The sequence below is a fragment of the Tachypleus tridentatus genome, chromosome 1, assembly GCF_004210375.1.
Source record: "Tachypleus tridentatus isolate NWPU-2018 chromosome 1, ASM421037v1, whole genome shotgun sequence".
Lineage (NCBI taxonomy): Eukaryota > Metazoa > Arthropoda > Merostomata > Xiphosura > Limulidae > Tachypleus > Tachypleus tridentatus.
The window spans coordinates 75,603,563-75,618,544 of NC_134825.1; the positions used below are offsets into that span (position 1 = coordinate 75,603,563).

Below are 14,982 nucleotides of genomic sequence, written 5' to 3' on the forward strand. Positions count from 1 at the left end.
CAATCCCACATAGTATAAAAGTAGATAAAGAAAGGATGATCTCCACAAAGTGGAGTGGCTAGGGCACAAGAGACCACACTGTAAATCAACTATGTACATCCAAAACCCATGCTTATAGAAATCACTATTCATGCAAAAATAGGATGAGCATCATACCATCTCCACCTCAAGTCCCAGAGATCAGAAAAAAACCTACAACCACTTCAACTCAGAGCATGACACGTTATTTGAGGAATATCTCGATCCAGAAACCCAACATCTAGTAGCAAAAAGATGACTATCTAAATAAAATCTATTCCCCCAACAGCTGAACTGACTAAAACCATCTGGTACACAATAACATCCTCATGCAAAGGTACAAAAGGGATAACAAAAGGGTATAATTGGAACAACTCCTCTTACTTCTACTGGGACATACCATGCAGAAGGAGCACAATTCACAGGAGAATATAAACTACCTTGAGCATGCATGAGGACTTATGTTAATTGGTTCACTCTATATCCAAAAATTCAGCTACAGGGTACTGAAACCTCTGCAGTGAGTGACAAGATGAGGGCTCTCAATCTAAGAGGTGACTGCAATTTGAAGTCTGACTCTGTAGTAATTGTATAATGCATATTGAAGAATAAAACATTATCTGCACCAGCAAAACCACACTGTCCTATTCTGTAGTGAATGTTTTTTTTGTTTTTGTTTTTTTTGTGGAACACATTCAGCAGTGTGCCTCTACATTCAACTATCCCAGCAGCATGGAACTGGCAAGTAGTAAGAACTCCTATACTTTACTTGAAGAAATGGGATAAAAATGCATAGGAGAGTCTGGAGGAACATCATCACTTGAACAGTGCAATAGGCAATCATGAAAAACTATTTTAAAAAGCAGACTATATTGATTTATTTAAACAAAGTAATTGAGGGATTGACAGCTACCCTCTCCTACTTTATCCATAAAGTCCATGGATGGTACAGTCCAGACTAGGCAAGTTTATGAGCAACATTATAAAGCTATTCACCTTGTGATCTCGTGAAACACCCCCTGTCAACAGTGAGCATTGCAACATAGGGTACAGTACAAAATCCACATAATAAAGGTATGAAGGAGAAGCCCCCGAAATAAATAAAAGCCTTAATATTGACCAACCCAGTCTTAGAGTCACACCAAACCTTGAAGAACAGCCACAAGTGAAAGATGAAAACCCAAGGAAACCAAAACCACAATACAATGTAAATAATAGGAGATGAATGCATTATGTGTGGTCCACATTCATGATTGCAGGATTTATTACAATAGCCAATGAAGATGATAAGTGAGGGCAAGGGTGAGGTATCAAATTTGATAAGAAATTACTCTTAAACAACTTCCTGTGGGAAAAAGAGAATTAGGAATAAGCTAAGTGGATGAAATGATGAACCCAACTGGTGAGGGTGTAAGAAGATAGATCTCTAGATGGAGAAAACTGCCACAAGATAGAGAGTCAAGAACAGGAACAACTGCACAAAGCTGTTTTGGCAATACAGCAAAGAAGGGTACACACCAGACATAGAAGTCTATCTGGATTGAAATGAAAGTATAGAGAAGAGTTAGATGGAAGGGAAATAGGCAAAAAGGAGAAGATACTCTCGCATGCCACCAAGGTTTTCAGAAGGAATAATCCAGATAAAGGAGAAAGTAGACATGGTGGTAAAGCAAGTGCGTAACATTGATGAACAAGTTAGACAGTCGATGGCCATAGGCCAAGAGGAAAAGGAAATATGCTTTAAGGAGAAGGTGATACAAAGCATGAGAAAAGAGGTTCAAGTGGAGGTTAAATAAGGGAGGAGATGAATCTGGAAGGAATGGATTAACATAGTAAAGATAGGTGAAGCAAAGACTCTGATGGTAACAGGAAGGCTAAAAGGTATGGGACAAGGTAATTACACAAAATCAAGAAGCCAGGAGACCCTCAGTCTAAAAGTCAATTAGAAACTTGGACACACCAGCTACAGTAGGTTGAGCATCTGAAAATTCCCAAGTATGGGATCACATGTGAAAGGCTTTCCACTTCCATTGATATACCTCCATGGAAGGACATACAGACTGAGCTAAATGGAAAGCTACATGATGGAAGAAATCCTGATCTCTTCACCAAGAACTGAACAACAGCCAGAAATGAAGATGGAGGACCTGGCTTACAGATGTAGAACTGCTAGTGACCAGGGATGATGAAGGAGGGTGAGAAGTGTGGGAAGGGATACACGAGGGAATAACTGAAGTTGATGCAAATGAGAGAACCATAACTGAGCTGAGCCAATAAGGAGCTATCAGATGTACTTGGTCAGAGTGGTATGGATTAGGGAAACCATTCAATGAACAATGGGACAGGAGAATAAATATACAGGAATTTGTGGGACCAGTCTTAACTGAAGGTATCAATATCCAAAGCCTGAAGATGAGGCACTGGGGACCAAAATTGGGATAATTCGTGATTCAGGATGGTGGCAAATGCACTGATCTAAGGAAAACTCCATCAACTGCAAAGTCACTAGGAAATGAGAGAATACATGGACCACTACATTGAATAGAACTTGATATGGTAGGAAAGACAACCTACCACAAGATTGAAAGCACCTGGAACATGATATGTGATTAAACTAATGTGGCACACATGGGCTCCTTGAGAAGATCCAACATGAGAAAAGAGAAGGATCATTACTGGATGCCACTTTATGATTGATGTATACCACCACTGCCAAATTGTTGGAATGAATTATCACCAAACAATGTCTGGTTAGGAAGTGATCCAAAGTTTGATGGACAGCTAGAAACTCTAGGGCAATGACATGTTAAGACTGCTCATCAACAGACCAATGACCTGAAGCTTTCTGGTGATTGGCCCATGCATCTATAAACAAAATCATGAAGATAAGGTGTAGGTAAATAGGCCCTTGATAAGACAGTATCCAGATCCAGAAGGTCCAAACAACAAAGAAAATATGCATGTAACACCAGAGTTGTAGATGACAAATAAGCTAATGTGAAGGTAAGGAGGGTGAGGATGCTCTCAGTAAACCCACCAGGATTTCTGTAAAAAGTCTAAAATAGATAAATAGTGGAAAGATATCCCAACTCATGAGTGTAAGAATTAGGCAGGAAAATTGGGTATGGGTTAAACAAATGGGTAAAACAGAACCCAACATTTACTGGTTAAGATAGGGACAGTCTGCACAACGATACATGAGGGCAAGCTGATTCAAAGTCTGTGGATAACAAGGCATGCTAATGTCATCATGTAACTGAGAGACAAACTGTTCAGCATGGACCCAAATATCAGAGAAAAGAGGAGAATATCCAAATATAGTAGTTAAGAATGTTTAAGCCATACAGAAGAATGTGGGTCACTAAGAAAAGTAAAAGAAAAAGTATGGAAGGCCAAATGGAATCCTCAGGAAAGGCATGGGAAGGCACAGTAAATTCAGGAGATGGAAACAATGGATCAGTCCTCATCAACCTGCATAGGTTCAGGGAAACATCTGGGGATGGAGTGACCCATCTAACATTCATTCTCCCTGAAGCTTGTGGTATAGTACCTGTAGAAATTGACACACCTAACATGGTGACATTGACTTCAAAATTCATGTAATATAAAGCTCAGGGGGTATCCTTATGTATAGAGCATAGTTCCTCTTATCAAGAGAAGTTATAAGACATTTTGAAGATCACCTAGCCATGATGAGAGTCTAGATGCAAGTTTGCAGAAATGCTTTAAAAATAATAATCTTGGATTGGACTTTGTCCTATCCCAAAAACTAAGTGTACTATATTTGAAAGTAATTGTATCCTTTCTCACAAACTACCAAATTTGGCACTACATGTGCTCACATATCTTAGGTGTCTTTGAGTTACTAATTGAAGTAATTGGGGACAATGGAAGAACCTGATCAGCACACTAGGGACTACATGAATCATAAAGAAAGGCTTTGTAAACACTGAAGTGTGGTTATTTTACATTAATTCTACAAAACATCCTTTATTTTGATATTTTATGGTTTGTTATTTTGAAATTAAATATTAAATATACACAGACATACAATTTAACTGGTGTCATTTAATTCAAACTATTTACATGCATATTTAAGGAAAATTTAACATTTTTATTTCAAAATACAATTGATTTGTATGCATCAAAAAATAATGGGAAAAAAAATTCAATAAATCCTAGAAATAGCATTCTTAATTTCATGTAGAAAAGAAATACACTTAAAGAGTTCTGCTGAGTTAGTTACTTTTATTATAGTATCACCAATGTTTTAACATTTCAAATTTAAATAAATTACATGGGTTACAAAGAAACAGTGTGATGCATGCATCTACATCATGAATGTTACCATAAACTAAATATCTTTTTTTGATGTTTATTTCATTACATTAATCAAATGCCCTAAGTTTTGTAAAATAAAGTTCCCTTGTATACATTGTAAAGTACAATATTAACAAGAAGTTGGAATTTATAAATTGAATATGAGGAAAATTTGTAACTTAATATAGCTGATAAGCTTTCTGAATATTAATGTTTAACATGCATGTTATTGTGGTAGACCTCATGGTTTTATTTGGTACAAATTGTGTCAAGGAGTAGTCCTTGAGTTTAAGTGATAATTATGAAGTAAAAATAACCTATTTGCCAATGCTCTTTTGCTATCCTTTTATAAGTGAAAAACATAATATGAAGAATGTTTTGAATGCATTAATTTTTTTTAAGAAATGAAGGCTTGAATTTATAGAGCTAATGCTTTAGTTCTGTGATTCATTTAACTTTAATGTCATTTTTATTCAGTGTTAGTAGTGAGAGTTATTCTGCTGTTCAGTTAGGCCTATGTCTGTTTACGAATTTATGGTAAAAAGTTATTTTAAAAACTAGGTCTACAAGGAAACAACCTGTTCCAAACATTACTGAAGAAATAAATTAATTCATCATCATTTGGTGAATTGAGCTTAGCATCACATTTTAATGAGTACTAAAAGAAAATACTCAGTGATAGAACACATGAAAATAGTACTAAATAATAGTGGCAATAATCTGATAATAACATCCTATATCAAGAAAGGAAAAGAATTAATAATACAAACAAAGTTTCTTATTATAAAAATACAAGATATATTAAAGTTAGAAAAATCAAAGTGAATAGATACAAGATCACAAAAACTGACACAAATTGTTATTTACTAATTTACAACAGATAGAGACATACTTATAAGAACAATGTTTTTTACTCCTTATGCCATTTCTGTACAGAATGTGATACTAGCTAAAAATAGGTTTGTCAAGAAATATGGGAGAAAGGGACTTCAGTATTCACATTAAAAAAGCTTTTGAATAAGTCTTCATTATTGAGACCTCTACACAGACTACAAATGTAACATAACATTTTGATGCAAATGTTTAAACCTTCTCAAGTTCAGAATTTTTAACTTGTGAACTGCACAAAAAATATTGGCTGGCTTTATATCTATCCTGTTCCTGTTATCAAATGATCTCAAAAAAGTTACTTTTTCTTAACACTAAGCAAATATCCTTGCAATTTTACAAATGTTCATTGTCTAATGTTTTTAAGTGTATTATGTTTCTATGAAACTTATAAACAGTTTGTGAAAAACACTTGGCTTGTCAAGTAGGGTTAAAATAATTAAACATCATTCAAAACAGATCTTTAATACATAATAAGGAAGTATCACATTATTTCCTTTCCTTTATCAGCTATAACATAGTTTGGAATGTTACAACACCACTACATACCAAAATTCAATGGTAAGTAATTAACTGGAATTTTGAACTTGTTCCTCACACAAATCTTTTACTAATAACCAATGTATAAGCTTCAGTGATGAGCCACCCTAAAAGCTAAATTTAATTTTAAAATTTAAATTGCTCACACAGTAGAAATGTATATAAACATACTTTATAGAAGAAAAATTCAGAAAGTTAAACAATCTATATGTCTTTTGAAATAACCACTTTAGGAATAAAATGACCACATTCACATGTAACACACAACTGTTTAGAATAAAATACTGGTTTTATAATGAATCCATTTCCCATAAAAAAGGAAAATAAACTATAAAAATAAATACGGGTGTGATTACAGAAAACTTCATATTTAAATTAATAGAAATTACTAGTTAGAGATGAGCAAAATATCATGAGAATATTGTTATTCAGGAAAGTCCAGACAAAGCACAAACTACCCTGAATCATACAATAAAGCAGACAAAGAAATATTTACAAAATACAATGGACTGTACTATTCTAAATAAACACATGCAAGTCAGCTATACGTATACTGAGCTTTATGATTCAAAGTTTAACTAGTGTTCTTTGGTTGCTTTCTCAATTTACTAAACTATGTTGAGTTATGAAACAACAGATTGTACATGTACTTAACTTCTTTATATAACTAATGTTAAAATGTAAAATAATTATCAGTTAATAAGAAAAATACATAGGAAATATTGCCCATTTTGAAAATTCTAACACTTATTTAGAGTGAGTCTTGGTATTAAATGGAAAAAAATGTGACATAAGTACCAGTAGCAACAGTTATTTATAAATGATCATTAAAAATGAATAATGGGCTTACAGACTCAAGAAAATTCAGACTTTAGTCACAATTATATTTGCACAATACTAATAATCAATACATTCATTCAACTTTTCACACCAGTTATTGCTAGGATATTCTCTCTCTTTTTCAATATTTTTAAAAATTTAATACAAAGACCCCAAATTACGATAGCAATAACTGGTGTGAAACAAGGTAAAATCATAGCAGCTCACAATACATGTATAAAAATGTTGAGAAAGTAACAATAAATATCTGTTAAATCTATAAAGTAGCAAATATACATTATTACTCAAATTATTATTTAAATAATTCTGAATGTATCAAGCATCTATATGCAGAGAAGAGTAGAAAAAATATGCTTTTTATGATTAAATGAAGATATAGCCTAAAGGTGTTTTGTGGGCTTTACAGCACAATCACTTCATTCACCTGCACCCCTAGGCTGTTGCCCCATTGGCAGGTGTGGCTATCACACCACTTTTAACTGGAATAACCTTCAAATATACCCCCTTCAAAATATTAGTTGATATACTCTGACAAGTATATGTAACACTAGCTACTTTGAACAGCAAAGGGTCAGGCATGCAAATACATATAGTCATGGAAATTCAGCCTTATGACCCAATCACGAAATGAAGCTGGAAACAAAGACTACTCAAATTTTAATTATCCATCATTTCACTGAAAACCTAACTAAAGAGCAAATACATAATAAGCAAAAGAAAAAGAATTCCTTTTTATACAGGTTCATCTGCATACTTAATTTTTTGTCTTCTACATTTCTAATACTAAGTAGTAACTTGCACTTAATCTGGCTGGCTTCCAATTGCTATCTATTAAAATTATCTTTTAAACCTTTTATAACATGCATATTGTGTTCTTTGAAACTGGGAAAAACTGATAAAATATCAGATTTTACTGAGGATAAGCTCTATAAAAACATATAGTGCATATGTGAAAAACCTTGCCAAAGTGCACCCATGTAGTCTGAGGGATAGAAACAGCAGACCTACAATGCATGCCACTACAATAATAATGGAGCTTATTACACCTTGCAGAGTTAGCTTTCCAGTAAACATTGTTATACCCTATGCCAAAGAAAAGCACTGTATTTGTGACCACATAAAACAATTCTGTCATAAGCATATGCAATAGTACAGACAAATAATATACATCACATTGATAATTCTGTTAAAATATTTAATAATAAAATGAAACTTTCCGAGATACAAGAACTTTTCGTCATTACGAGTGGCAATTTGCAAGTGACAAGGAAGGATCCTAGTCTTGTTATCACGTGTAACATTACCTGCTAATTTCAAAACTTCAGCAGTCAGGTACTCTAAGGTACATGAGGGAATGAAGAGGAACTAGAATGTTCCTGACCACCCCCTGCTGGGGAGAAAATGCATCAGACTTCTCTCTCTCTAAACTAAACTCCCACCAAGTTCATTTAGCATTTACAAGAACTTTTTCTTCAGAATAGTTTCACAATAAAATTGTAAAACCTTTATATCCTACAAAATAATATATATACTATTTAAAAAGATTGTACCAACTGTCATAAAATGTGGTTTCATACTTTAAGAATGTAAAAAACTAGTAAGATACTTTGGCACCTGCCATGATCCAGAAAATGTTGAAAAACCTTAAACTGAAAACACATTTACTTGAAATAACAAATCATGTGGATGGACTAGTTATATCTGATGTAGACCAGTTTCCCTGAGGCAACTTTTATATATCTTGTCTCATGAAAAGCAACCTATACAAGGAGCACGCAACTTGACTTGAATGTTTCACTTAATTTGCGAGGAATAACAGACTAAGCTTTATAGAAAAGAAAAATGGATCAAATATTAAGCCAACTTGAGGCATACAAGTTTCAATCTGCCTTTAAAAAGAAATCAAAGGTATATTATAAGTATACTGATCACTAACAAATTTTTTGTGATATGGGCTTCCTTTCGATAATACAGGTCTAGCCAAGTTAATTATATTTTTTTATTTCATATTTTTTGTATTATTTGTTACTTAATTTCAAAAATCTATCTTTGTTTGCTCTATTTAAAGATAAATTTATTTTTATTCATTTTTTTGCCCATTTATTAATTCAGCTAAACTAACTTCAACAAGTGCTTCAAACATGTCATCAATAGCTGATGAACTAACATTGCTGTCAGCCACAGTTTCAGAAATTGTCAGGTCCTTTACTTTCAGAAACAAAGTCATTCAACAACAACTCCCAGAAAAGGGACAGAAGTTTTTACACTATGTAAAAAATGTCCACAAATGTGTTACAGAATTGAAAACTCACCTTCTGTAATAGAGGAAAAAGAGAAACAAAATATTATAGAGATAATTTGGTGTCTCATATATCAATAAACTCTTCTACAAAGCTACAAACCATTAGTGGCAATGTCAGAAAAAAAACTTGGCAAAACAGCATATGGGATATAATGCTATTATACGTAATATAAAAGGAAATCAGCCTGGAGGTATGTAATAGGCCTGCAAAACATGGACTGCTATTTTTATACAAATGGATAAGCTGCTTAGTTTGTTTGTTTGTAATTAAGTGCAAATGAGACTATCTGTGTTGTGCCCATCATAAGTACAGAAATTGTTTTAGCATTATAAGCCTTCAGACTTGCCACTAAGGCACAAGCTGTTCAGGACAACGTATCATGTGGCCATTAATGAAAGAACATTTACTGAATTTTAAGTTAATATAACTGCAAATAAATAACGGTAACTCAAATAAGCAGAATCTAAAGACAGTGACAAGAAGTACACAGCATAAACAGATATGTCTTTCCTAGCTTCAAACTAACAGAACATGTAGGAGTGCATATAATGAAAAACTTCTGTGGACAAGAAGCCTCATAAAGGACAAGGGCATATTTGAAAACTGAAGAATTTAAATGTTTTCGACATTTCTATCTCCTAATACTATCAAAGTAATCAGCAAAGTCTTCTTTCTGATTCAAAGAAATGGCATCACTAGTCCAGTGCATTAGCTTTACTATAAAGAACACTAACCATGTATCTCAGAATAGCTGGTATGGATATTAACACTTTTACTAATAAAGCAGAGAAAATTTCAACCTTCCTGGGTCAAAATGTTGTTCTCTGCTTTATTAGTAAATGTGTTAATACCCATACCAGTCCTTCTCAGATACATTTTTATTTCAGGTAGGTTTCTTGATGTCAAAAACACTGGCCAAGTTTTTTTCTGGGCAGAATGAGAAAGGCCTCGTAGAAGGTGCATTCCAGTGTATACCTCAGAATGGATAATTGAAGAGACAATAAAGATCTGACAGATTGTTGTTAGTTACTAGTTATGTCTTGGACAAATACTTTACAAATAGTCAAACTGATATATATTTACAGAAAATGTGTTTGACAAAAAGTACTAGCCTGACCAGAAATGTAATCTTCAAACACTTCACTGCCAACTTCAGCAGTTTTAGAGTTATGGCAGTGAAAATCAGACTGTCTTATGTGAGTGGATAGAAGTGAAAACATAAATCAAACATACTGGCCATCTGTTTGCTGAAATTCATCCACTGTCTGAATAGTGGCATACAAGTCAAGTTAATGCTTAAAGAAGACTATGAACATTTTGAGGGTAGATCATCTGTGCCACCCCCCTCATGTACTGTATGCTATGAGAAGGGTTTCAGCACTGTGAAAAGAATAAAGCTGATTAACACTGCATCCTGAACACAAGCACCATCTTGATGGAGAAAAGTTTAAAGCCACAAAAAGACTCAATAGATGGTGGTTTTTAGACCAATGATCCACATTAAAATAAACATTTCTAGAAGGAGAAGGGACAACACAACTTATTGACAGGTTTGAAACTAGATATGCACAATCTGTACATTTGTTTGTAAAGAAATTGCATTAAGTTCTTAAAATAGTTTTCTTATTCTGCTATTAACTTTAAAGTAACTGGCAAAGATTTACTGAAGAACAAAAGCTGGATTCAAGTTTTAAACACTAAAATACTAATTTGAGCACTGGTCCTTACCACAGGGCTTTACCACACACTATGATAACCCAATACAAGTAATAAATGCATGTGGCCTAGTTGCTAATAAGACCCACTGGTGTTACAAAGCGTGTAGTTTAACAAGTATCCATTTTGTTTTATTAATTTCTGGTATGTGCACACAACTGTTCCACATTCACACCAAAACAGTGATATTAACTTATCAAACTGTGCATGCTAAAACTAATTATTCCCAAAACCAGAAAATGAAGCAAATTAACAACCAATTAAAAAATTCTTTTCTTCCTCTGTGGTATACTGCTCAATATGCTTGGGCATCCCTACAAAATCACAGTATCATACCAATCCAAAATGTTTTTGAATATATATCCTCTTTATTTACAATATTTAAGACTTCTAAATGTCTTAATGGTTGTGTGCATGTGTATTTGTAGCTGATTATTGTTTTTTTTAAATATTGTATACATATTGTTTTATCAGTATAACATTTTTGGGAACCAGCCTTTGGTTATATATCTTACAGTAATTTATCACAAATGGACTAGTGGCTTAAAGAATTTAAATCAGAGCCTTTTATCATTGGTGAAAATTTGTATTGACTGAATACAAATCAAAGTAAATAAATACAAGTAATCTAACCTTTCAGAGAAACTGTACCTCCCTTGTATACAACTATTCTAATCATAATGTTATGTATTAAATAGGACTAATACAGTATTTCCTTTTATGTGAATAACATGACAGTCATATGCTAAAACAGTCTATTATGACATTTTCTGGTCTGAAAGCTGTCTAGTATTTTAACACATGACTTTCATGTTATTCACATAAAAGGAAATACTGTATTAGTCCTATTTAATACATAACATTATGGTTATTCTACACTGCAACAAAGCTGTACATCATTTCCAGTTCATGACCAATTAATGTTAGCTGGTTCATAAAGGATATATTTATACTGGTATTTAAATTAAATATTTAAGCATTTCAAGCATTGGACATAAGCTTTCAACTTTTGTTTTAGGCTAAACATGACGGAGACAGAATAAATACTATTTTCTTAAACAACATAAATGTGTTAAGTGAGATATCATGTGCTTAAAATTCCCAACATCTTTTCAAAACTACTTATTAGTTTCAAAGCATACCAATTATTTCAAAATACATATCCTAGATCCAGATACATTAACAGGTACTATACTGAAAATTTTGTATTACTATTATGCCTGCTGCAAAATTCATCTCTTTAAGATACTAAATACATAAAGAATTACTTAAATTACTGTACTGATTACGAAAGGGAGTAAATTAACAGCCAATCAAAACTGTTTCCTTTTTCTATAGTACACTGCTCAGTATCTTGAATATTCTATTCACAGTATTGTACCAATCGAAGTTTATTAGTATATGTATATACACATACATACACGTACGCACAAAATTAGAAAACGCATACATGCTCCCTAGTTGCTCAATTAGTGACAAACAGTTCATTTTATAACGTCAATGATGGTAATGTCACAGACAGTAAATGCTGACACAGAATTTGACACAAGGAGTTGATCTGCAAATTCACAAAGAAATTAGGCTTAGCTTTGAATATGTTTTTGGCGTAATTTCAAAGCTTCATCTATTTTTCTAACAACTTTCTATAAAAGTATTTTAAAAAAGAGTTCGTCAGAAAAAGGATACTATTGTGCCCTTGTAGGTTGAGGGTGGATACTTACGTTATGAGAAATACTTTGACCTTTATGTAAACTCATTGTAAAATCCAAGCCAAGAAGAGATGAGTTATTGTATACATGTAGAACGTCACCCGTGACATATGGAATTCTATTATTCAGAAATATATTAAATTAAATTTCTCTCGAATTCTCCTCTATTAATAATATCCACAATATTTCATACAATCTTCAATGTCTAATGATGCTAATAGATTAAACTGGTAAGCTATATCCTTAAGGTAAAGATGGCACCATGTTATGCTTTATAGTCTCGACAGAAGAGTGGGCTCTACAGTCGACTTCTTCCGTTCACACGTCGGCAATTCCCGCGATGTCAAAGGTCGATGTGATTGAAGATGTAGGCAAGTGTACAAGATATAAAAAGTAGAAATATTCACTTATGGTATCGAAATACGATGTTAGCATAGATTCCCAAATATAAATATATATATTAATGTAAATTTTAACAAGAAAAATTGTCCTTTTGGGTAAAGGTATAAATTAAACATCTAAAAATTAAAAAAAGAAAAAATGAAAACAGCATATATATAATTGTATCTTTCTAGGGTTATATTGTCTTCTACATTGTTCAGGATTGTTAGTTTATATTACATTTTTATTGTGATGTTAATTAAATCTTAAATTTAACTTCAGAGGCTAAAATAACAGTTGTAGTGTTTATTAATGGAAGTTTTTCATTCATCGATCAAAGATACTTTTCTGTTACTTAGTAAAAACGAAGATTACATATGGAACCTGATTTCGGGTTTTAATTATGTCATAAACAAACATTTAGCATTAAGTATTTGTTACTTTTTTGTTTAAACAAATAGTAGAAATGCAGCTAATTTGTTTTAAAACATTATGATAACCACATAACACTGAATATTGTTTCTGATTGCAAGCTAAAAAGAAAGTCGTTAAACCACTGAAAAGATTTTCCTGGTTGAAGCTGAACATAACCTAGTGATTAGCGAACAATACTGCAAATGAAGGGTTCATGATTTGCATCCCGTTACCACAAATTCATGCTCCACTTTTTGAGTGACTTCTGATCCTGTATTTTATTACAGTAGTACAAGAGTTGGCTGAGAGGGGAAGATGCTATTGACGAATTTCTTCAAGTTTATTAGTTCAAAATTAAGGAACTTTTGTTTAGTGATGTGGAAAAAATAAAAAACAAATCAAACACAAACAATCCTTCCTGGTTTGCAAACATTAAAAACAAGTCAATGTTGTTATCTAGTCACCATTAAACAATGTACATTAAAACATGACAAATAAGACAGAAAAACAAAAAGGACTACTGTTATAGCGATGAGTAATCTTACTTCTAAAGTAAAGATACTTGCTGCAAACTGTTTTTGCAAATCATAACAACGATAAATGAACACAACTTTATTAAATATCCATATTATTGGATATATATATTGAAAAATATTATTGTAATGGTATAGTTTTATACCATTTACAAAATCAGATAATCTATGAAAAAGTAAATGAGGAATCATAAAAATAATAGTGTGTTTGTGTGCTTTTCTTATGGCAAAGTCACATCGGGCTATCTGCTGAGCTCACCGAGGGGAAACGAACTCCCTGATTTTAGCGTTGTAAATCTGTATACTTACCGCTGTAATAGAGGTAGGCGCACAACAATAATAAAAATGGCCAAAAGAAGTTTCAATTGAAGGCACAAATGACTTTAAGAATTATTTCATCAAAAAGGGTAAAAGCATAGTTTAATTTAAGAAAAAATATGATACTGCAGTGAATTACCAAAAATCAAATGAAATAAAAAATGCTCTGGAAATGAACATACAGATTATCTATGGATAAAAGATCCACTAGAATATTTCGGACGACCAATAATAAATAGAATGTAGACAGTTATTGAACTACTAGATTATATTTTTGATAAAATTTCAAAGCCATTTATATTGGAAGTAGAAAGTTAGTTACATCAGAAATGACAAAAAATCCTTGCTGAAAAATTATTTAAACAGGAAGAACCTAATCACAGTTTAGTAGCTAGAAACGCAGTGTCAATCTGTTCTAGTATCGCTCGTGGTTGCGGTTTGAAACCAACGATATATTATAGACTATTATTAGAGCCTTTTTACACTTAGATTCAATAATATGTGCGCTCTTAATTATTTATATTTATTTCTTAAGAATTGTTGCTTTTTTATGATGGTTATATCTATCATCAACTATCAGAGGCAGCTATGAGGTATAAAGTTTTCCATCACAAAACATGCTCGCCCTTTTAACCATTGGGACATTATATATGTCGACCGATTCTACTATTTACTGGTAAAAGAGTGGACCAAGGTTTGGCAGTGCATGGCGTTGAATAGTTAGTTACCTTCTCTCTAGTCTGTCAGTACAAAATTAGGGAAACTTATCGCAGGTGGCCCTCGAGTAACTTTGCACCAAATTAAAAAGAAAAGAAAACAAAAAAACTAACTAAGGTCTAAAGTCGTCCCAACTTACGCAGTATTTGTATGAAATATTTTGAAAATGAATTTTTAATAGTTTGTTAAACCACCTTAGACAATGTTAATCATTTGAAACATAGTGGAAGAGATATTTCGATAATTACTTTTTAGTCTGGAACAGCAATTAAAGTAAAAAAATTA

At 32.7% G+C, this 14,982-nt stretch overlaps 1 pseudogene across 1 annotated transcript in view; it reads right to left on the reverse strand.

The window, feature by feature from the left end:
* Window positions 1–12,636, reverse strand: part of LOC143252703 (eukaryotic translation initiation factor 4 gamma 3-like) — a 110,538-nt pseudogene extending 97,902 nt beyond the window's left edge. Inside the window, exon 1 of the transcript XR_013029113.1 lies at window positions 12,312–12,636. The product of XR_013029113.1 is annotated as a eukaryotic translation initiation factor 4 gamma 3-like (transcript). The remainder of the gene's footprint in view (window positions 1–12,311) is intronic.
* Between the last annotated feature and the right edge of the window lie 2,346 nt (window positions 12,637–14,982).